We start from the raw sequence: 18,163 nt of genomic DNA on the forward strand, positions 1-18,163 counted from the left end.
GACAGTTTTTGAGGAACGGGTATCCGTGGGTTTCTGCTCTGTCATGGGGGGTGGGTGGTCCTGAGAGCAGCTGGAGGCCCTGGGCCCCACCCTTGGAGGCTCCGGCCGAGGTGGCCTAGGGGAGAGTGTGCCTGGAAGCCCATCCTAGTTTGCCTTTCCCGCTGGGCACCCTTGGGTTCCTTCCCAAACAGCCTGTGGCCCTTCACGAGAGGGCGAGGCCAGGCAGGCCCCCTTCTGGATTCAGCGGTGAAACGTCCAGTCCTTTGGACGGCCACTGCAAGCCGGCGTTGGCCCCTTCAGTGGCTGCTGTGTCCTCACACCGGGAGCCACTCCTTGGAAAATGGCCACTGTAAGGAAGAACCACAACTGGTGGCTTCAAGCAACAGAAAGTTACTGTCTTAAAGTCCTGGAGGCCAGAAGTCCAGGCTCCAGGGGCAGGAGGGCTGTGCTCCCTGGGAATCCTGTGTGGAGGAGCCCTCCTGGCAGAGTCTGGCCATCTGTGGCACTCCTGGCTTGTGGCTGTGTGGCTCCAGTCTCTGCCTCCATCCTCACATGGCTTCTTTTGTGGTCTCTCTCCACATGGCTGTTCTCCTGGCAAAAACGTGAGTCATCTTGGATTGGAGTTCACCTACTCCAGGACGACCTCACCTCAACCAATTCCATCTGTAGCAACCCTGCTTCGAAATCAGGCCACAGGCTGAGTCCCTCAGCCTATCTTTTGTGGGGAGACACAATTCATCTTTAGGCTTTATATCATGCACTTTCCTCATAAAACTAATACATATTCTCAGAGTATTTTTCAAAGATGGAAAAAAGCATAAATACCCATAAACTTCTCCCAGATAATCAATAATAATATTTTTGGACAATATTGGAACATGCTTTATATATACTTCTGTTCCCTTTTACTTTTTTTTCACGCATTGAGAATTTCTCCATGTTGTCAAGTATTCTTCAAAAACAACCTTTAAAAAAAACCCACAGACACTGTGGAATACTACAGCCATGAAAAAGAATGGAACCATGTCCTTCACAGCAACATGGATGCAGCTAGAAACTGTTATCCTAAGCAAATTAATGCAGGAACAGAAAACCAAATACCACGTTTTCTCACTTGTAAGTGGGAGATAAACATTAGGTACAGATGGACACAAAGATGGGAAAAATAGATACTGGGGACTCCTGGGGGAAAGGTAGAAAGAAAACTACCTATTGGGTACTATGCTCAGTACCTGGGTAACAGATTCACTCGTGCTCCAAACCTCAGCATCACGCAATATAACTTCATAACAAACCTGCGCATGTACTCTCCAATTCTAAAATAAAAGTTGAAGAAAAGAAGAGAAAAAGAAATTCACAGAGTAAAAGTACAGATCGTCAATACACATAAGTAAAAGTGCACAATGTCACTAATAATGGAGAAATATAGATATGAAAATATTTCTGAGTCATTAAACTGGTAAACATTCATTGATACTTTCCTCTGTAATTAAGGATGTGAGTAAATAGCAACTTCTGCATAATGATGATGGAAATATTAATTGGTGAATCCCTTTTGGAGCTCAATTTTTAAATTTTTATCAAAAATATTAAGCATTGGTACTATTCACCTAAGTATTATAAATTTAGGAATTAATCATTAAAGAAGAAATAAAAATCCTCATTAACGCACCAAAAAGATGAAGATGTAGGTCTGCCAGGCTCAGCACTGCGGACAATATCACGTGAATTGGATATGAGTGTTTCCCAGAAAGCATGTACTCCATGCCTTCCCTCCCTGCTGCCGAGGACCTGAGGTCACGTCCTCTTTGCTGTGCCCCTGACTGCCCCGTGCAGCACCCCCAGCCCACAGCCCCCACTTCACTTGAGGTTTCTGTGTCTGCCTGTCTCCCTAGACCCTGTTATTCAGGAGGGAATCAGCAGCCACAGCTCACGGCTCTGAGTTCTGACCATCCAGCCAGGGACCACCCGGGCCGGTGTCCGTGGAGGCTGCAGGAACGACAGACAGAAAGCACACTGGGCAGCCTGACTTGCTTCTAGGAAGGGGCTGATTGGCTATTGTGCTCGGTGGTGGCTCCCCCGCCCTGGAGCTCGGCTGCTCCCTGGGAGGCTCCTGTCTGCCGGCACTGAGTGGGGCCGAGGCACCCTGAGGAGGCAGATGGGCTGGGGGTGTTGATTTGACCTAACGAGCTGCAGGGATTGCCCCGAAACATGGTCTTTTCTTTCTGACATAAACACAATCTGTTTCCCCAGAAGTGCTGCCATAAACAGACACCAGGCATCCCAACCAAGTCCACAACACGCTCCAGATACTGTGCCACTTGAGCTCCTTTCCAAGGATTTCTGGAAACATGGAGCAGAGAGGGCCCATCAGGGGACCTTGCACAGCTGTGCACCTGCTGCACGGCTCTGCCCCACATGCACCCCCTTCCCATGTCCTGTGCCAGCATCTGATCCCGCCGGCCCCCTCAGAACCGCAGGTGAAGCACACCATTCTGTCCCACACACAACTCAGATTTTGGAGGCCAGGACTCTGCTTCTCTCAGTCTGCGTCTGCCAGGCACAACATCATAAGCCAAGCACCTTTGTGAAGAGACAGAAGTTCAGAGAGGTCAAGTCACTGCCTGAAGATCACACAGATAGAAGGTGGTGGAGAAAGGGTCAACCTAGGAGTTTTTGCTTCCTTGAGTCCTTAGTGTGAATCAAAGAGGTCATCCAGCCCGGGGCTTTTCTCACTGAAGACACTTCCAGATCTTTGTAGAAAAAGTGCAGAGGCTGTGTGCACAGTTCTTTGCCTTTTCCCTGTGCGGCATTATCCATTTTCCTCATTAAGTCTTAGCCTATTAATAACCAGCCATTTGTCTTAATTCAATAAAAAGATGATTGATCATATTTGCAACGGTTTCATCGAACCCCTGAAGGTGATGGATGGGTCCTGCAATGAGGAAGCCTCCAGAAAAGCCACGTCCTTGTGCTCACTTCAGAAGCGGCTGTTTCTCTCTCTGTCTCACCAAACACTTGGGACAGAATTTATTTTTTAAAATATACATTTAGTATCCTCGAGGATCAATGCAGAGAAACACTTTTCCTTGACATACTGGTTCTGAATCTTGCATCTCAGGATTAGAGGCTGAATTGGGGTCGATTTCCATGGAGGGGCACTTTAGTTTACCTTTCATTGCGTTTAGTTATGAGCCGCAGAACCACGTGTGTGTGTGCACGTGTGTGTGTGTGTCTGTGTGTGTGTGTGTTCCTGGGAAGAGGGGTGTGGTTGTTTGTGTCTTAGAGATGAGAAAATGAGGCCTCAGCTTCTTTGTGTCTTAGAGATGAGAAAATGAGGCCTCAGCTTCACTCATAGTGAAGCTGGACTCACGTAGAGTCCAAATGCAGTGTCCTTCCTGGTCGCTGGTGGAGGAGGTGATCCTACAGGAACTGCTTCCGCAGGGCACACGTCCTGATGCATGCACCTGCGCCCACACCTGCTCATCAGCCCCACACCCTCCTGAGGGAGGCTGCCCACAAGCCCGTGGCCTACACTCCTGTGCCGACAGGCCCCCTACATCGTGGGACCAGGGCTCCTCACCAGGCATCTCCAGGCCTCCTGATTTGACCCAGTCCGGCCCACACAGCCCCCTCTGGCTTCCCACCTTGTGCCTGTGCTCTGTTGGACCTATGTGCCCCTCCAGAACCCTCCATTCCTGGGGCTCTACTCACGACACTTCACAGCCCCTTCAGGGCATCTGCTATGGGCTGAGTGTGTGTGTCCTGCAGTTTCACATGTTGAAACCTAATCCTTAATGCAATGGTATTAAATAGTATTAAAAGGTGGGGCCTTTGGGAGGTGATTAGGTCCTGGGGGTGGAACACTGGTGAATGAGGAGAGTGCCCTTTTAAAAGAGTTCTGAGGGAGATCCCTCAGCCCTCTACCAGGTGGGGACACAGCAAAGAGGTGCTGTCTATGAATCAGGAAGCGGCCCTCACCAGACGTTCTGCTGGAGCCTTGCTCTTGGACTTCTAGCCTCCAGAACTATGGGTAACCAATGGCTGTTGTTTATCGGCCCCTAAGTCTATGGCATTTTGTTATGGGAGCCCCAACAGTCGAAGACAGCCTGCGATGGGCCGGTCATTCCTTCCCCCTTAAAGGTGTAGATCTTGTTTGTGTCTTAGAGAAAGTCCCTGGGCTGAGGATTCCAGGAACCACAGTGCCTCAACTTCAGCAAACGGCACACACCCGGCCACCCACCCATCCCTGGCCCTCCCCTTCCCTCTGCCTGCCTCCAGGTCTGGCCAGGGGGTCATGCTGGCCAGCCCACTGTGGTAGCCCCATTCACCATGCCAAAACCAAAATGTCGAGAGGTCAGAAGGGACAGCAGTGAGGCCGACCTGGAGCAGGCTCTGCCTTCTGGGCCTCCTGCGTAGTTTCTCTTGGCCAGGTCCCTCGTCGCGGGAGGACATTACGAACACGCCTCCTTTGAAACATCACCTGAACACTGAATCATTTCATCCCTTATTTTAGCCAATATCTCAAAACTCTGGAAAAGAGTTCTAATCAATAGGCTGTGAGGATGATGAAAACCTATTACCAGGAAAGAAACACATTATTAGGGAGATCAAAGGATAATAGGGCTCTAAGCAGAGGAGGTGGGAGGTGTCCGGGCCTCACCGGGTTGATGTGGATGAGTGAGCCCTGTTCTTTTCTTCCTTCGAGAGGATCACATGTTTAAGTGGACTCTCTTTTATGTACATTTTCTTCCATTTATGTCTCTGAAGATGAAATCAAGAATTTTCATTAGATTATGTATATGCAAGTCTGTAGAACCCATAAGCATAAGAACATCGGAGTGGATTTTTTTGTTTGCTTATTTTGTTTTTTGCCTTTTGGCTCACAGATGTGTGAGGACGTCTGCCTGCCTTCCAGAGCTCTGCACGTGAGGACACACGGACAGACCCAGCCGTTCTGCATGGCTGCACCCTGATGGCGTCCACCCCACATCCTCCAGAGTGTGGAGGGAACAGGGTGGGCCAGCAGCAACCCCGTACTCAGAGCGTGCTGTGCCAGGGTCTTCCTCCTGGCTCTCCCATGCAGCTCCATCCCACAGCCTCAAAACTAGGGATTCTCAAAAGCCCCCCGCAGGATCTAGAGATAAGCAAGCTTGGGACTTCCTTGTTCCCGAAGGAGGGGTGCAGAATTCACGTCAGAACTGGGCTTCTCAGCCCATCAGCTTGAGCTCCTGGTAGAAGACTTCAGACCCCAGATCACCAAATTCTAGGAGGGGTTTGGGTGGGAATATCGATTAATGGAGGACAGGAAGAGGAAGGAGGCCTCATCTTCCCTGAGAGATTGGACAGGGTTTGCCAGAGAAGGGGATGCTTTCTAGAACATTGAGCAGGGAAACAGAGTTCTGGAGGGAGGAATGAATTTCCAGGTTCACCACCTGGGCCATGGCTGGACTGAGGCTTAGAGAAGCCACACTTGACAAAGAAAAATACAGGATATCAGCTAAATTTGAATTTCAGATAAAAAACAACTTTTTTTTTTTAGTATATCTCAAATATTGTTAGAGGCACACTGGTAGTAAGAAACTAAAACTACTTGTTACCAGGTGTGGTGGCTCACGCCTGGAATCCCAGCACTTTGGGAGGCCGAGGCGGGTGGATCACCTGAGGTCAAGAGTTCAAGACAAGCCTGACCAACGTGGTGAAACCCCGTCTCTATTAAAAATACAAAAATTAGCCAGGCATGGTGGCACATGCCTGTAATCCCAGCTACTCAGGAGGCTGAGGCAGGAGAATCGCTTGAACCCGGGAGGTGGAGCTTGCAGTAAGCCAAGATCACGCCACTGCACTCCAGCCTGGGCGACAGAACGAGACTCCATCTCAAAACAAACAAACAAAAAAACCCAAAAAGAAACCCCAAAAAACATAACTACTTGTTATTTATCTGAAATTCAGATTTAACCACGCATCTTGCATTTTATTTGGCAGCCCCACCTGTGGCTGCTACTCCCAGCTCTTCGTCTCACCGGTCATTCATTTATTCACAAATGAACTCATTTGCTTACAAAAGTTCTATAATTTGCTAGGCACAGGGCCAGATTGGGGAGGAAGGCGGAGTCCCTCTCCCTGCTTACGTTCTGCTGTTGATGGTCCATCAGAGCATTTGTCTCTCACTGTGCGTTACACATCAGGATCACCTGGAGGTCTTGTGCTGTTGGCAGGACAGTGGGCTTCCAAAAATGTCCAAGTCCTAATCCCTGGATCCTGTGAACATGTGACCTTACATAGCAAAGGGGACTTTGCAGATGTGATTCAGTCAAGGACTTTGAGATGGGAAGATTACCCGGGTGCGCCCACCCTAATCACAGGGGTCCTTACGTGGGTCAGATGACGATGTGACAATGGAAGGTCAGAAGACGCGAGGCTGCTGGCTTTGAAGGTGGAGGAAGGACCGTGGGCCAAGGAAGTTAAAAAAACACGAGGAAACGACTTCTCCCTTACAGCATCCAGCAAGAAACGCAGCCTCCCAACACCTTGGTCTTAGCCCAGTGGGATCCCAGCCTACAGAACTGTAAGGTGATGAGCGCGTGCACTCTGCAGTCACTGAGTTTGTGGTCATCTGCTCCAGCAGCTGCAGAAAATGCAGCCTGTTAAAGTAGATTCCTGGGCCCCAGCACCTGACTTCTGAATTCTATAGACCGCAGAAGGGCCTGAGAATCTGCATTTCTAGCACACTACAAGGTGAGACTGATGCTGCTGGCCTGGGACTCCCCTTTGAGAACCTCATCCTAGAACAAAGGTGGTAGAAAGGGGCAGCTATGCTCCGTTGTGCAGGGGATGGAGGGGATGACAATCCTGTTCTTGGCTGACAGCGGCCCTTCTAATGGTGGGGTTGGGATTCAGAGTCCCTGGCATGCATGATATGGAAGGGCTGCTGCAGGGCCCAGGCTGGGACACTCAGTCCCTCCAGGTACCAGAGGGCCTTGTAGGGACCATCTCGTTTTCCAGCCTCATTTGCAGACATGGCCCCTGAGTCCAGAGAGTAGGAGGGACTTATCCGGGGCCCCCTGGACAGGCGGTACCAGTGTCTGCACCAGAGCCTGAGTGATTTCATTCCAGGGACTTTTTCTAGGCCACCAGCAAGAGAGAACGGAGGTCCAGGTATGCAGGGAGAGAGTACAGGGAGCCTGAGTGCTGAGGACCCTACAGCCTGCGATGTCTCGGCCACATCACAGGCAGAAGGCGCACGGTGGGTGGAGGGAAGGCTCTCATTGTGCCTCAGGATCCCTAGCAGCTCTGGCACGGTCACCCGTAACTGGGACACAGCTCAGCCTCCAGTCCCAGCCCTGCCTGGCGTGTAATGGTGGTCGAGAGCAAGCAGAGAAGTGGCAGCAATTTGTAAATAATTATGCCCCGTGAGAAGCCCAGGCTCCCAGAGGGAGTGAGCTGCCCAAGGCCAGGCAGTGGCAGGTGGTGAAGCTGGGGGCGCCACTTGGGCCACCTGTCCCACATCCGGCCTTCTCGCCCATCCCAGCAGCCCTCGGACGGTGACAGGGAGGACAGGCTTGGCTGTAGCCGCACACATTTCATTCTCATCTCCTGCCGATCTCATTCCCTCCCCTGCTGGGCGCTCCTGGCAGTGAATTTATATATAACACGGTGCCTGCCCCTCCCAGCCCATTCCAGGAGAAGCCTCTTTGAAGGCAAAATAGCTTCCAGAATGATCGTTCACTAAGAGACATTCATCAGTGAGATGTCCTCCATAAAACTGAAATATCAGGAAATTGCACGCACGTGGGCCAGGAGCTGGGCAGCGGCTGTATTTCAGCCCAGAACATGGGCCACGCAGAATACAAGCGACTGTTTTTGATAAATTAGACCCCAGTTTACACTGTTACTTGCTTGTTGGAGAGAGTGAAATGGCCATTCAATCAACATCCTGGCTCCCAGGAAGGCAGGGACAGCGGCCTCATCCCCAATCAGTCACCAGCACAGCCATAGGCCGGCTCTCGGAAGGGCCTGCGCCCACTCCTGGCGCCCCAGGGAGAGCCGGGCTCGAAACAGTGCGTCAAGGTGACAAATGGCGCCTGGGAAGTTTCCAATCATGGGAATGGGGCCCATGTACCAGAGCCCATCCCTAGCCTACCTCCTCGGTCCTTGGCCTTCCTTGGAGGATCTCCTGGCCGGGGAGAAGGGCCACTGGCTGGTGCAGGCAGCCGATACATGCCTGTCCTCTAGGAGGAGGCAGCCACGTCCATCAGGCCCTGAGCCTTGCTTGAGCATTCATGAGGGCTGTGATGGGAGACGGGGTGGATAAGGAGGGTGGCTGTAATCTGCGCCTCCTGAGCTCTTCGGGGCGATGTGCTTTGTCTCCTACAAGCCTGAGATCTCCTTTGACCACCCTGCAGAAAATGAAACCGCATCTGCAGGCTCATCACCTGCCTGAGGCCACATCTGGGTCTGGAGGCAACTCTGGGATCCAAACCCAGGTGTCCTTCTTGAATTAGCAGCCAAACCCCTAAACGGCCTGGCCTTGGCTGGCCCGCACTTCAGTTATGATCTAAGTCATGAAAGTGGTCGCAGAACTGGATCTGGATCTAACAACAGCAGGTTCAACAGCCCATATTTGCAAACACTTCCCGGTGGGACAGTCTCTGCTGAGCACTTGGCTGCGTTCACCCGACTCAGTCCTGTCGAGACAGGGACTCCTGTTAGGCTGGAGAAGCAGCCAGGCTCAGCACAGTCGATGAACTCGCCCTGGCCAGGGGTAAGTGGGCAGCAGAGTCGGGCTGGGGACCAGGTCTGATGATAGAAATGTCTCTGCGTTTGGCCACTGCACCTTCTGCTGCTGGTAGGCCCCAGACTCTCGGGTGGGGACGACTGAGCCCCTCTGCCAGGTAGAGATTTCCATCTGCAGTGGCGGGAAGGGCTGTGAGGACCCCAGTGCACCCACCCAGAGCTCCCGAGGGTGCAGACACGGCACCCGTGCCAAGGGTTGCTCCTTAACAAGGTGGCTCCAGACACGAAGTCGGTACCTGGTGAGCTGCTCTCACCTCTGATTTTGAACATGCTTTATAGACATCAATTAAGTATTGATTGATAAACGAATGCATTAAGATCCTGAGAAATGACTCCGGGCACAGAAGTAATGACTTGTTACGGTGAAAAATACGGCTTGGAGGCACAGTGATTTCTCGCCCATTGATGGCCCCCGGTTCTGTACTTGCTCTGGGCAGGAAATAAAAACAGGTGGGAGCAGGATTGGCTGAGAGCTGCAGAGATGGGATTTTTAGTTCAGAAGAGCAATTGGACCTGTGGAGTAGAGGGGAGTAGCCTCCAGCTGCCGACCAGCCGCTGATCGGACATTGCACTGCGGCAGAACGGCCTCTGCCCTCCGCGCCTCTTGCCTCTCTGCCCACTCCTGCTTTGCTGGTGACCCCTCTTCTGCCAGCCTGGCAACCCCTTTCTGCCAGCCTGTCTGAGGGTGAGCCTGCCCTAGGCTGCCCAGTTCTCTGCCCTTGTCCCTCCATACCCACCATCTCCCCATCTCCCCGTCCTGTCTTCGCCCTGCCTCCCTGCAGCGACCCTTGATGGGGAGGGTCCAGCCTGGCCACCCTGCCCTCTGCCCTCCATGCTCCCACCCACCAGAGCACCATCTTCCTGGAGTCCACGTCTTGCTCCCTGTGGTCCCCTGGGCATTTCCACCCAGCGTTCATGCCAGGCTCGCCCTACCTCCCTGTCCTGTCTCAGATGAGAGCCTGGGAGTCACTGGCGGCTGTTGATGTCTGCCTGCCCGTCCCTCCCTCCCTCCTCCTGTGGTCAGGGACCCCTCAAGTGCATATTAGGTCAACACCACGCCCCTCGAGGGGTGCTGTGCCGTGCACTCCACAGGCAGTGGCAAGGGGGTGGGGGTGCACAGTGAGGGACCCAAGCTCTCCCGGTGGCAAATGACCTAATCACAGGAACCTGTGGGAGCCTGTGGGAGAAGCAGCCACAGATGTGATCGGAGCGACTGCGGTGGGGCAGCCCCCAAATAAGGACTCACAGACGTGATCAGAGTGACTTGCGGGTGAAGTGCCCGAATAAGGACTCATGACAGGATCTCCACTCCCCACGGAGTCCCCGCAGGACACACAGGCGGTCGGGCTGAGCTCCCAGGAGGGGAAGAGGCCCTGCTTACACTGGCCATGGCCTCCCTCCCTCCTGCCTTGCCAGCCCCTCGCCGGCCTGGGGTCCCCACACATGTCTGCTGGCACAGCCCTGTCCCCTCTGAACTCCCTTTTTCTTCCTTTCTGTTGACTCAGTGCCCCCTTCCCCCTGGGCCGTGCAAGGACCCTGGGCTCTGTCCTCTCACCTCCTCCCGGTCTGTCTCTAGCTCCCATGGTGATGTCTTCGTTGGGTGGAAGCCAGCCTTCTGGGGTGAACCTAGGTCCTTGCTGCCCCAGTGTCTGGTTACCCTTTGCTGGACACATCCACCTACATTTTCCGGGACATCCTTCCCCCTACTCCTGGTCCCTGAAGCTGGGGAAAACACCTTTCCTGGCAGGTGAGGCCTGAGTGATTTAGACCTGAGCAGCTCTGGGCATTACACTCCTCCAGCCACACAGAGATGGATGTGAGGACTGGGTACACAGAGGGGACACACGGAAATGTTGGCCAGGACCCTGGCTTTCCCCCTGAACTTGTCACTGAGAGGACAGAAAGTCTCTGGCTCCTGCTACCATCTTGTCAGCAGAGGGCACCCAGACACCCTACACTGGAAGCTGGAAAGACAGCGTGTGTGCCTCCATCAAGCCATACCTGAAGCCTGGTCTGCAGTTGGACTTGTCACTTCTGTGGGTTGACAAAGGCCCTTTTTGCCTCAGTGAGTTCTCAATTGCACCTGTACGAGTATCAGTTAGTATAGGCCACCTAAACCACAGACTTGCAGGCTGGGAAGGAGGCTTACCTCCTCCACCTGCCTTCCAGAAGTACCTCCCCAGCTGAGGCACAGCTCCAGGGAATGGCCAGTGGGGATAGACCATGGGTCAGGACTGCCTTGGGTCAGGACCTGGGATCTTGCTGCAGCTCCGCTAACCTGTAGAGAAACACCTGGCCTGTGCAGGCTCCCAGCAACCATGCTGCAGAAGTGGGGCTGGCCCATCTTGAAGGCCCCCTTCTGCTGCGGCATTTCCTGGTGCTGGAGGAATGAGTGTCAGCTGGTGCTCTCTGTCTGGTCTGAAAGGTTGATATGAATTGTGCACTTAATTTTGGCAGTTGACTGTGCTGATTCTCCAGCCCTAATTATAATGAGCATGAGCATGAATGTCTTGAAATATAGACGCATACGAGCTGCCAAATACGGTGAGTCATCATATTCCCAACTTTCAGGCAAGCTTAGGTGCCAGGGGAAGCGACCGATACATCAAAGAGATGAAGTCCTGGTTTCTGCGGGCGGGGGCGGGGAGAGCGCTGGGGAGCTGCTGGCTCTGGGGTGGGAGCGCATATTCCTTTCTGTCAGATCAGAGGATGCCTGATAGGTGACAGAGATGGGGCTTGTTAGTCCTGTGAAATTCGAGATAGGCCTGACAAATCATCTTAATAAAAAGTTCTCTGAAGAGAGTAATTGGGGGATTTGGGTGGAGTCCTGGCAGCTCCCACAGGTTGGCAGGTGCCGAGGGACAGGCGAGGCTACCACCCCACGAGGAGTGCAGGCACGTGTGCGTGAGCGTGAACACGTGTGTAAATGTGTGTATAGTTAGTGTGTGCATATGAGTGTGCGTGTTGTGAGGGTGTGTGTGAAGGGTGTGTGTGTATGTGAACATGTGTGTGTTAGTGTGTGCATGTGAGCTTGTGTGTTGGGGTGTGTGTGGAGGGTATATAAGTGTGTGTTAGTGTAAGCATGCATGTTGGGGGTGTGGGTGGAGGGTGTACAAGCCTGCATGAGTGTGTATGTGAACATGTGTTAGTGTGTGCATGTGTGTGTGTTGGGACGTATGAGTGTGTGTGGAGGGTGTATAAGAGTGCATGAGTGTGTGTATGTGAACATCTGTTAGTGTGTGCATGTGTGTGTTGTGGGGGTGTGTGAGAGTTGTGTGGAGGGTGTATAAGTGTGCATGAGTGTGTATATGAACATGTGTGTGTGCATGTGAGTGTGTGTTGGAGTGTGTGAGTTGTGTTGAGGGTTTATAAGTGTGCATGAGTGTGTGTATGGAACATGTGTGTTAGTGTGTGCATGTGAGCGTGTGTGTGTGGACGGTGTATAAGTGCATGAATGTGTGTATGTGAACTTGTGTGTGTTAGTGTATGCATGTGTGCGTTGTGGGTGTGTGTGTGGAGGGTGTGTGTATGTGAACGTGTGTGTAGTGTGTGCATGTGAGTGCATTTTGTGGTGTGTGGAGGGTATAAGTGCATGAGTGTGTGTATGTGAACATGTGTGTGTTAGTGTGTGCATGTGAGCGTGTGTGTTGGGGTATGTGTGTGGAGGGTGTGTGTGTATGTGAACGTGTGTGTAGTGTGTGCAGGTAAGCGTGCGTGTTGGGTGTGTGGAGAGTGTAAGTGTGCGTGTGTGTATGTGAACGTGTGTGTTAGTGTGTGCATGTGAGCGTGTGTGTTATGGGAGTGTGTGTGTGTGTGTGGAGGGTGTATAAGTGTGCATGAGCATGTGTGACCGTGTGTGTGACTGAGCTTGTGTGGCCCTGCACAGTTGTGTGTGCTTGTGTGCTTTTGCATGTGCAGGCATGTCTGCAGGTGCCGTGTGTGTGCTCACCAGGGACTCTGGCCCATGGGTGCATGTGCATGTGTGTGATGTGGGTGTCCAATGTTGGGGAGACTCTGGACGCACTGACCCTCCTGTGGGCTTCTGCACGGCAGCCTAGACTGTGGGTGTGCCCAAATAGGTGAGGAGGGCTTCATGTACAGCTGCCTGTGAAGGTGTCTGGAGCTGGGGCCCCACCTGTCTACACCAGGGTCCTGGGAGGGCCAACAGGGGCACGGCTCCCCTCCCCAACTCACAGCTGTGTCCTGTGAGGCTGCTGCACGGCTGGCTGTCCCGTCCACCTTCCTTTGTCCAGCCTGTGTCTTCTCCGCTCTTGCTTGGTGAAACCTGCAAGGCCCATGGGAGCTCCGCCTTCTCCATGACGTCTTGTCTACAAGCCCCGCAGGCCTCTCTGCAGCCCGGCCACGGTGCTTGGCGTCCTATCAGGCGCTCTCCCACTCTGCTGTAACAGGGCCCCTTGTTTGCGGGGCTCCCCCTCTGTGCCTGTCCATCACCTCCCCCAGGGCAGGGTCAGCCAGCACCTGGCATGGAACAGTGTGCACTGCAGCGTCCATGCTGAGGACGGACCTGGCTCTCACACCCTCCAGACGGCGGCGTGTTTTTGAGGTCTTGGATCTCAGCCATCCCTGGGGCAAGGGGGGCTTTGTCACTCTGAACCGGGGAGGTTTCTCCCTCCTCCCGCCCAGCTCCCCAAGTGACCCTGGGCAGGTCCTTCCTTGGGGTCGCCTCTGTAGGATTGAGCTGGATCCTCCCTGAGTTCCGTCTCAGAGAAGCTGGGTTATGCCTCAAATTTCCCCTGGAGCTTTCCAGAGCCCCTGGATCCTGCCAGTGTCACCCCCAACAGTGGCCAGAAGGCGGAATGAGAGTCCTGCTGTGGTTCCTGGACCCCATATTTCAGGAGATTCTGGGCGAACCCCACAGCCCTCACCTCATTCCTCTCAACCCCAATGGGGCATGAATCCTCCCAGCTGGACCAGAGAGTCATGGGCAGCTCAGATTGCTGAGCCAGCCCCCACGGAGCCAGGGAGGAATCCGGCAGCCAGTTCCAGCCCTGAGGAGGATGAGGGGCAGGCTCATGGAAGGATGGAAGGATGGAAGATGGGATGGGGGAGAAAGGAGGGAAGGGGAGCTGGGCTCTGGGGCTTTTGGCTTCTGCAGCCATTTGGACAGAGGTGAGAAAACTCAGAGGAGAACAGCGTGGTGTGGGGTCAGTGGTTCACTTTGGGGCATTGCATGGAGACTGTCAGGTGTGTACCCCAATCCTCAACCCCCTTCTTCTTCAGCCACAGAGGTGGCCAGGTGCCATGTCTAAGAACTACTCTGCCAGCTCCCTTTTCAGAGGGTGGCAGCTATAGAGAAATCAGCAGAGCCATGGGTGGGGAAGGGGTGTCTGGGCAAAGCCCCCTGGGGGCTGACCAGGCAGGACCAGCCCCCTCTGCCTTCTGGTCTCACCTTCTTCCTGCTGCCCGGAGCAAGAATGCGACTGCTGCAGCTGGTGACCAGCGGTGACATGGACAATGGCCCATGTGAAAAAGGTCAGAACAGAAAAGATGGACACAGCCTGGTCCTGGTGACCATGGAGTGGCCAAATCAGTCTCTGACAGCTGGTCCCAGACTTTTCTACAAAAAGAAAAATGAACCTCTCTGCAATTCAAGCCCTTGCATTGCAACTCAATCCAATTGCACCTGATACAGACCTGTTCCTTTGGAGGGCCTTGGGACACATGGAGGGGGTCCATCGCAGACAGGACCACCGGGAGGTGGAGAGGCTAAGATGCTAGCAAAGGGCAGACCTGTAAGAGAGAGCCCTGGAGGGTGGGTGACAGCAAAGCTGACAGAGGGGGTGTTTTAGGAAAAGCCGTGGGATGCTGCATGTCACAGGAGAGCAGACGGCCTGTTGGATTTGGAGACACTCAGGTCAGGGCCTGACTTAGGACAACTTTGGGCTGTGAGGTAAGAACCTGGGGCACAGTACTTGGTTATCAAGGGGAGAGAAGGAGCCTACAGTCCCTGTGAAAACGCTTTTGAGAGAGGGGAAGGAGCTGGGAGGCTCTGACGTAAAGATACTGAAGAGCAGCCTTGGAAGCCCACAGAAAACGCGAGCTTTTAGGAAACAAGAAGGAAGGCTGGTGCAGAGGGTGGGTCCGGGGCACCGCAGCGGGATTGGCCTCTGGTCGGAGGGAACTTGCGGTAGGGAAGGCAGGGGAGGGGAAGATGTGAGTGGGTTTGTACATGCACTGCTGTGAGATGAGAGGGTTTGTATTAGTCAGGGTTCTGCAGAGAAACAGAGCCAACAGGATAAACGTACATAGGAAGAGATTCGTAAGGAGACACTTCGTGCAGTTCTGGAGGCTGAGAAGTCCCACGATCTGCTGTCCGCAAGCCGGACACCCAGGAATGCTGGCAGTGCAAGTTCCAAGACCTGAGGGCCAGGATCCAGTGGTGTGGACGCCAGTCAGAGTCTGAATCCCTGAGAACCAGGAGTACCAACGGCCAGAGGAAACGGATGTCTGCCTTGGGTCAGGCAGAGAGAATCCAGACGCCCTCCACCTTTTTGTCCTATTCCGGCTTCCACAGATTGGACGAGGCCCACCCACCTTGGGGAGGGGCCAGCTGCTGTGTTCAGTCCGCCAATGCAAACGCTAAGCTCTTCCAGAAACGCCCTCACAGACACCCCGGAAGCCACGTACCCAGTCTCTAGGTGCCCTGGGGCACAGGCAAGCTGACAAGCCAGTTATCCCTCAGAGCTCCTGCTGCCTCGCCTGCTTTCTCTCGGAAACGTGAAGTGCGGCCTCAGCTGAAAGTGAGGTGAGCGTGTGAGTGTGAACATGTGTCAGTGTGCGTGGGCATGGGAGGAGTGTGTGTGCGTTTGATGACGATGATGGAGCCCAGTGACCCATCGTCCGTGCAGTGTCAGAGCCTCCTAGGATGGCCACGCTGAAGGTGCGGAAGGAGGCGGCTGGCCCAGCGTCAGACGTTTCCAGCATCCGCGGGAGTGAAACGGAGGCTGGTGGGTGGTTGTGATGTGTTTCTTTCGGAATGGATCCGGTAGATTCTTCTTCCTCCCAGTCTCCGGTGCCGCTAGACGGCACAGCGCTGGAAGGAGGACACCGCGAGTGTTGCTTGTTTGCTTACAGAGGGTGTGCAGCAGCAGCAGCAGCCTGGGGCCAGCTTTGGGAGGACTAAGGATATTTCAGGGTTTTAAGCCAAGGGATGACACAGTGGGCTTAAATTCAGAAAAAAAAAAATGCTTCTGGTGGCAAGGACAGGGAGAGACTGAATAAGTTTGGGGTAAGTGGCAAAATCAGAGAAAGAAAACCTTCCAGGAGGTCTGAGCCCAGGAAAGCAACCGTAAGGATCCCAACTGACAAAGTCATCCTGGAGGTGGAGGCATCAGGCCCAGCTGGAGAGATTGTGAGGGCGAAGAACCTACAGGACCGTTTGTGAAAGAAAAGAAACAAGCTCAGTTTTGAGTATTTTGCATTCTTCACTTGGGGGGAAAAAGGAGCTATAAAAATTGCAGGCAGGTGTGCATCATGTCTTGGTAATTTCCAAAGGATTGCTTTTGATATGACAGGCACATAAAAGATTTTAAAAGCAACTGCTTTACATGTGCATTATCGACTGCTGCTGGAGCCTTATGGCACCAAGGCAGAGCTTTGCCATTAACCACAGCTCCATGGCAGCAGAGTTATGCCGGCAGGTAGCTGAGGGAACGTGAGGACATCAGAACTGGGGTTCACAGGAGGCAAAAACCTGCAGCTGCTTGTAGGAGGCCTCAGGCTTCCTGCACCCGCCTCTGTTATCCTGTGGATTGGGGCAGCCAGTACAGCAAAGAGCCGGCCCCCGGAGCCCACAGCCTGCAGGGAGACAGACAGGAAAACAGATGATGAGACGCCCTCTCATCATAGCAGGCACTATTTTACCACGGCACGGCAGGAAAAGCACCTAGATTTGCTGGGGCATCTGTTGAAATGAGGTAGAGAAGTTTCCCTCTGCACAGTCTCCTGAGTTCTTTCCAGGGGAAGTGACGGAGGGGTGACGTTGTTGTTGCTCAGAAATTTCTTGACAGCCTGCTTGGGGCAGAATGTGGGGATCTGAAGGGTGCAAGCGAGAGCACAATTCTTCATGGATTGTTGTGTGAGATGATGAGAAAGGAACTCACCCATCTTTCTGGAGGGAGGAGGAGACATGGGGGCAGGGGGGGAGCCAGAGGTGGCAGAAGGTGACACAAGCCCCAGAGTCACCCCTTCTATCATGCCCGATGTCTGTGAGGCTGCTGAATTTCCAGTCTGCTTGGCCGTGAGTGGGTCTGCAGAGAAACCGGTGGGAGCTCCGGCCTTCTGGTATAGCTGGGGGCATGAATGTCTGACCATGCCCGTGAGCATGAATGCAGAGAGGCAGCCAGGAAGATGGGGGTTTGAACAATGTCTCCCAAATTCAAAGAGGCAGAAAGACCCTGGCTGACACCTGAGTTTCTCGTGTTACTTCATGACGTGTAGATGATGTGATGATACAAGAATCCACAACTTCTCCAGACAAATCGGTAGGACTAATAAGAGATCCCTGGTTAGATTTTTCATTCACTGAAGTTCCATTTCATTCTTTTTTGAATCTATCCATTTTATTGCAGGCAAGTCTTTGATTCCGTCATATTTTTGAAATATTTGCTATACATATTGTGCGTGACAGCCCACATATCTGAAGTCTGACTTTGTTCTTTTCTCCTCGTTTCCTGTTTTGGCTGAGTTTTGCTATGTCTGGCTGGCTAGTTTATTTCTACAATTGTGTGATTTTTAGTTATGAACTCGTATGGATTTGATATCTATGGTAGGTCTCTGGGGAAGCAAGCTTTTTCGGGACATGAAAGGGCCTCAAATATTTGGGGAGAATTTTCTCCTTGCGCCAAATCCAGGGCTGAGAAAGACACTTTTCATGGCTTTCTGCTTCTGTAGGACTGTTCCTCCGTTTCCCACTCATCTTTTCCTTCTCTCTAGCCCTTCCCGACTCCTGGCTTCATGGGGGTAATTTCCAGTCCAGCTATCAATGACTGGGAAAGAAATATTAACATTTCCCTAGTTGATTTTAGATGTATTAGCTTCTTCTTGCTTAACGTTGGTGACTGCTTTATATATTTTTAAGCTAAATTATTATGAGCATACAAATTGATCATTTTTCATTTCCCTGGTAAAACACTTACTCTTTTCATCCTTTCACTTTTTTAAAACGTAAAAGCAGTATTTTAAATTCAGAAATAATTTTATATATTTATGAGGCTCAAAGGGATGTTTTGATATGTGTATACATTGGAGAAAGGTTAACTCAAACTAATTAACATGCCCATCACCTTACCTGCTCATCATTTCTTCACTTTTCATCCAGCTAGGTGGCGTAGGGTACCACAAGTTG

General features: G+C 52.7%; 3 long non-coding RNA genes across 4 annotated transcripts in view; 1 reads left to right on the forward strand and 2 right to left on the reverse strand.

The window, feature by feature from the left end:
- Positions 1–375: 375 nt before the first annotated feature.
- Positions 376–7,593, reverse strand: LOC129529443 (uncharacterized). 2 transcript variants are annotated; one of them, XR_008674943.2, is made up of 6 exons: positions 6,376–7,593; positions 6,132–6,261; positions 4,664–4,764; positions 3,374–4,576; positions 1,233–1,316; positions 376–591 (listed from the first exon to the last, which is right to left on the reverse strand). It is a non-coding gene; the product is annotated as an uncharacterized lncRNA (long non-coding RNA). The 2 variants fall into 2 exon arrangements; XR_008674941.2 differs by having other exon boundaries at positions 1,233–4,576.
- Positions 7,594–11,336: 3,743 nt separating this feature from the next.
- On the reverse strand, positions 11,337–14,981 carry LOC101152546 (uncharacterized). The gene is made up of 3 exons (XR_008674944.2): positions 13,683–14,981; positions 12,991–13,380; positions 11,337–11,509 (listed from the first exon to the last, which is right to left on the reverse strand). It is a non-coding gene; the product is annotated as an uncharacterized lncRNA (long non-coding RNA).
- A 493-nt stretch (positions 14,982–15,474) lies between these two features.
- LOC134758152 (uncharacterized) overlaps positions 15,475–18,163 on the forward strand; it is a 54,804-nt gene continuing 52,115 nt past the window's right edge. The window contains exon 1 of the long non-coding RNA XR_010133094.1: positions 15,475–15,562. This is a non-coding gene — a long non-coding RNA (uncharacterized lncRNA). The remainder of the gene's footprint in view (positions 15,563–18,163) is intronic.

This window comes from Gorilla gorilla, chromosome 23, assembly GCF_029281585.2.
Source record: "Gorilla gorilla gorilla isolate KB3781 chromosome 23, NHGRI_mGorGor1-v2.1_pri, whole genome shotgun sequence".
NCBI classification, from domain to species: Eukaryota; Metazoa; Chordata; class Mammalia; order Primates; family Hominidae; genus Gorilla; species Gorilla gorilla.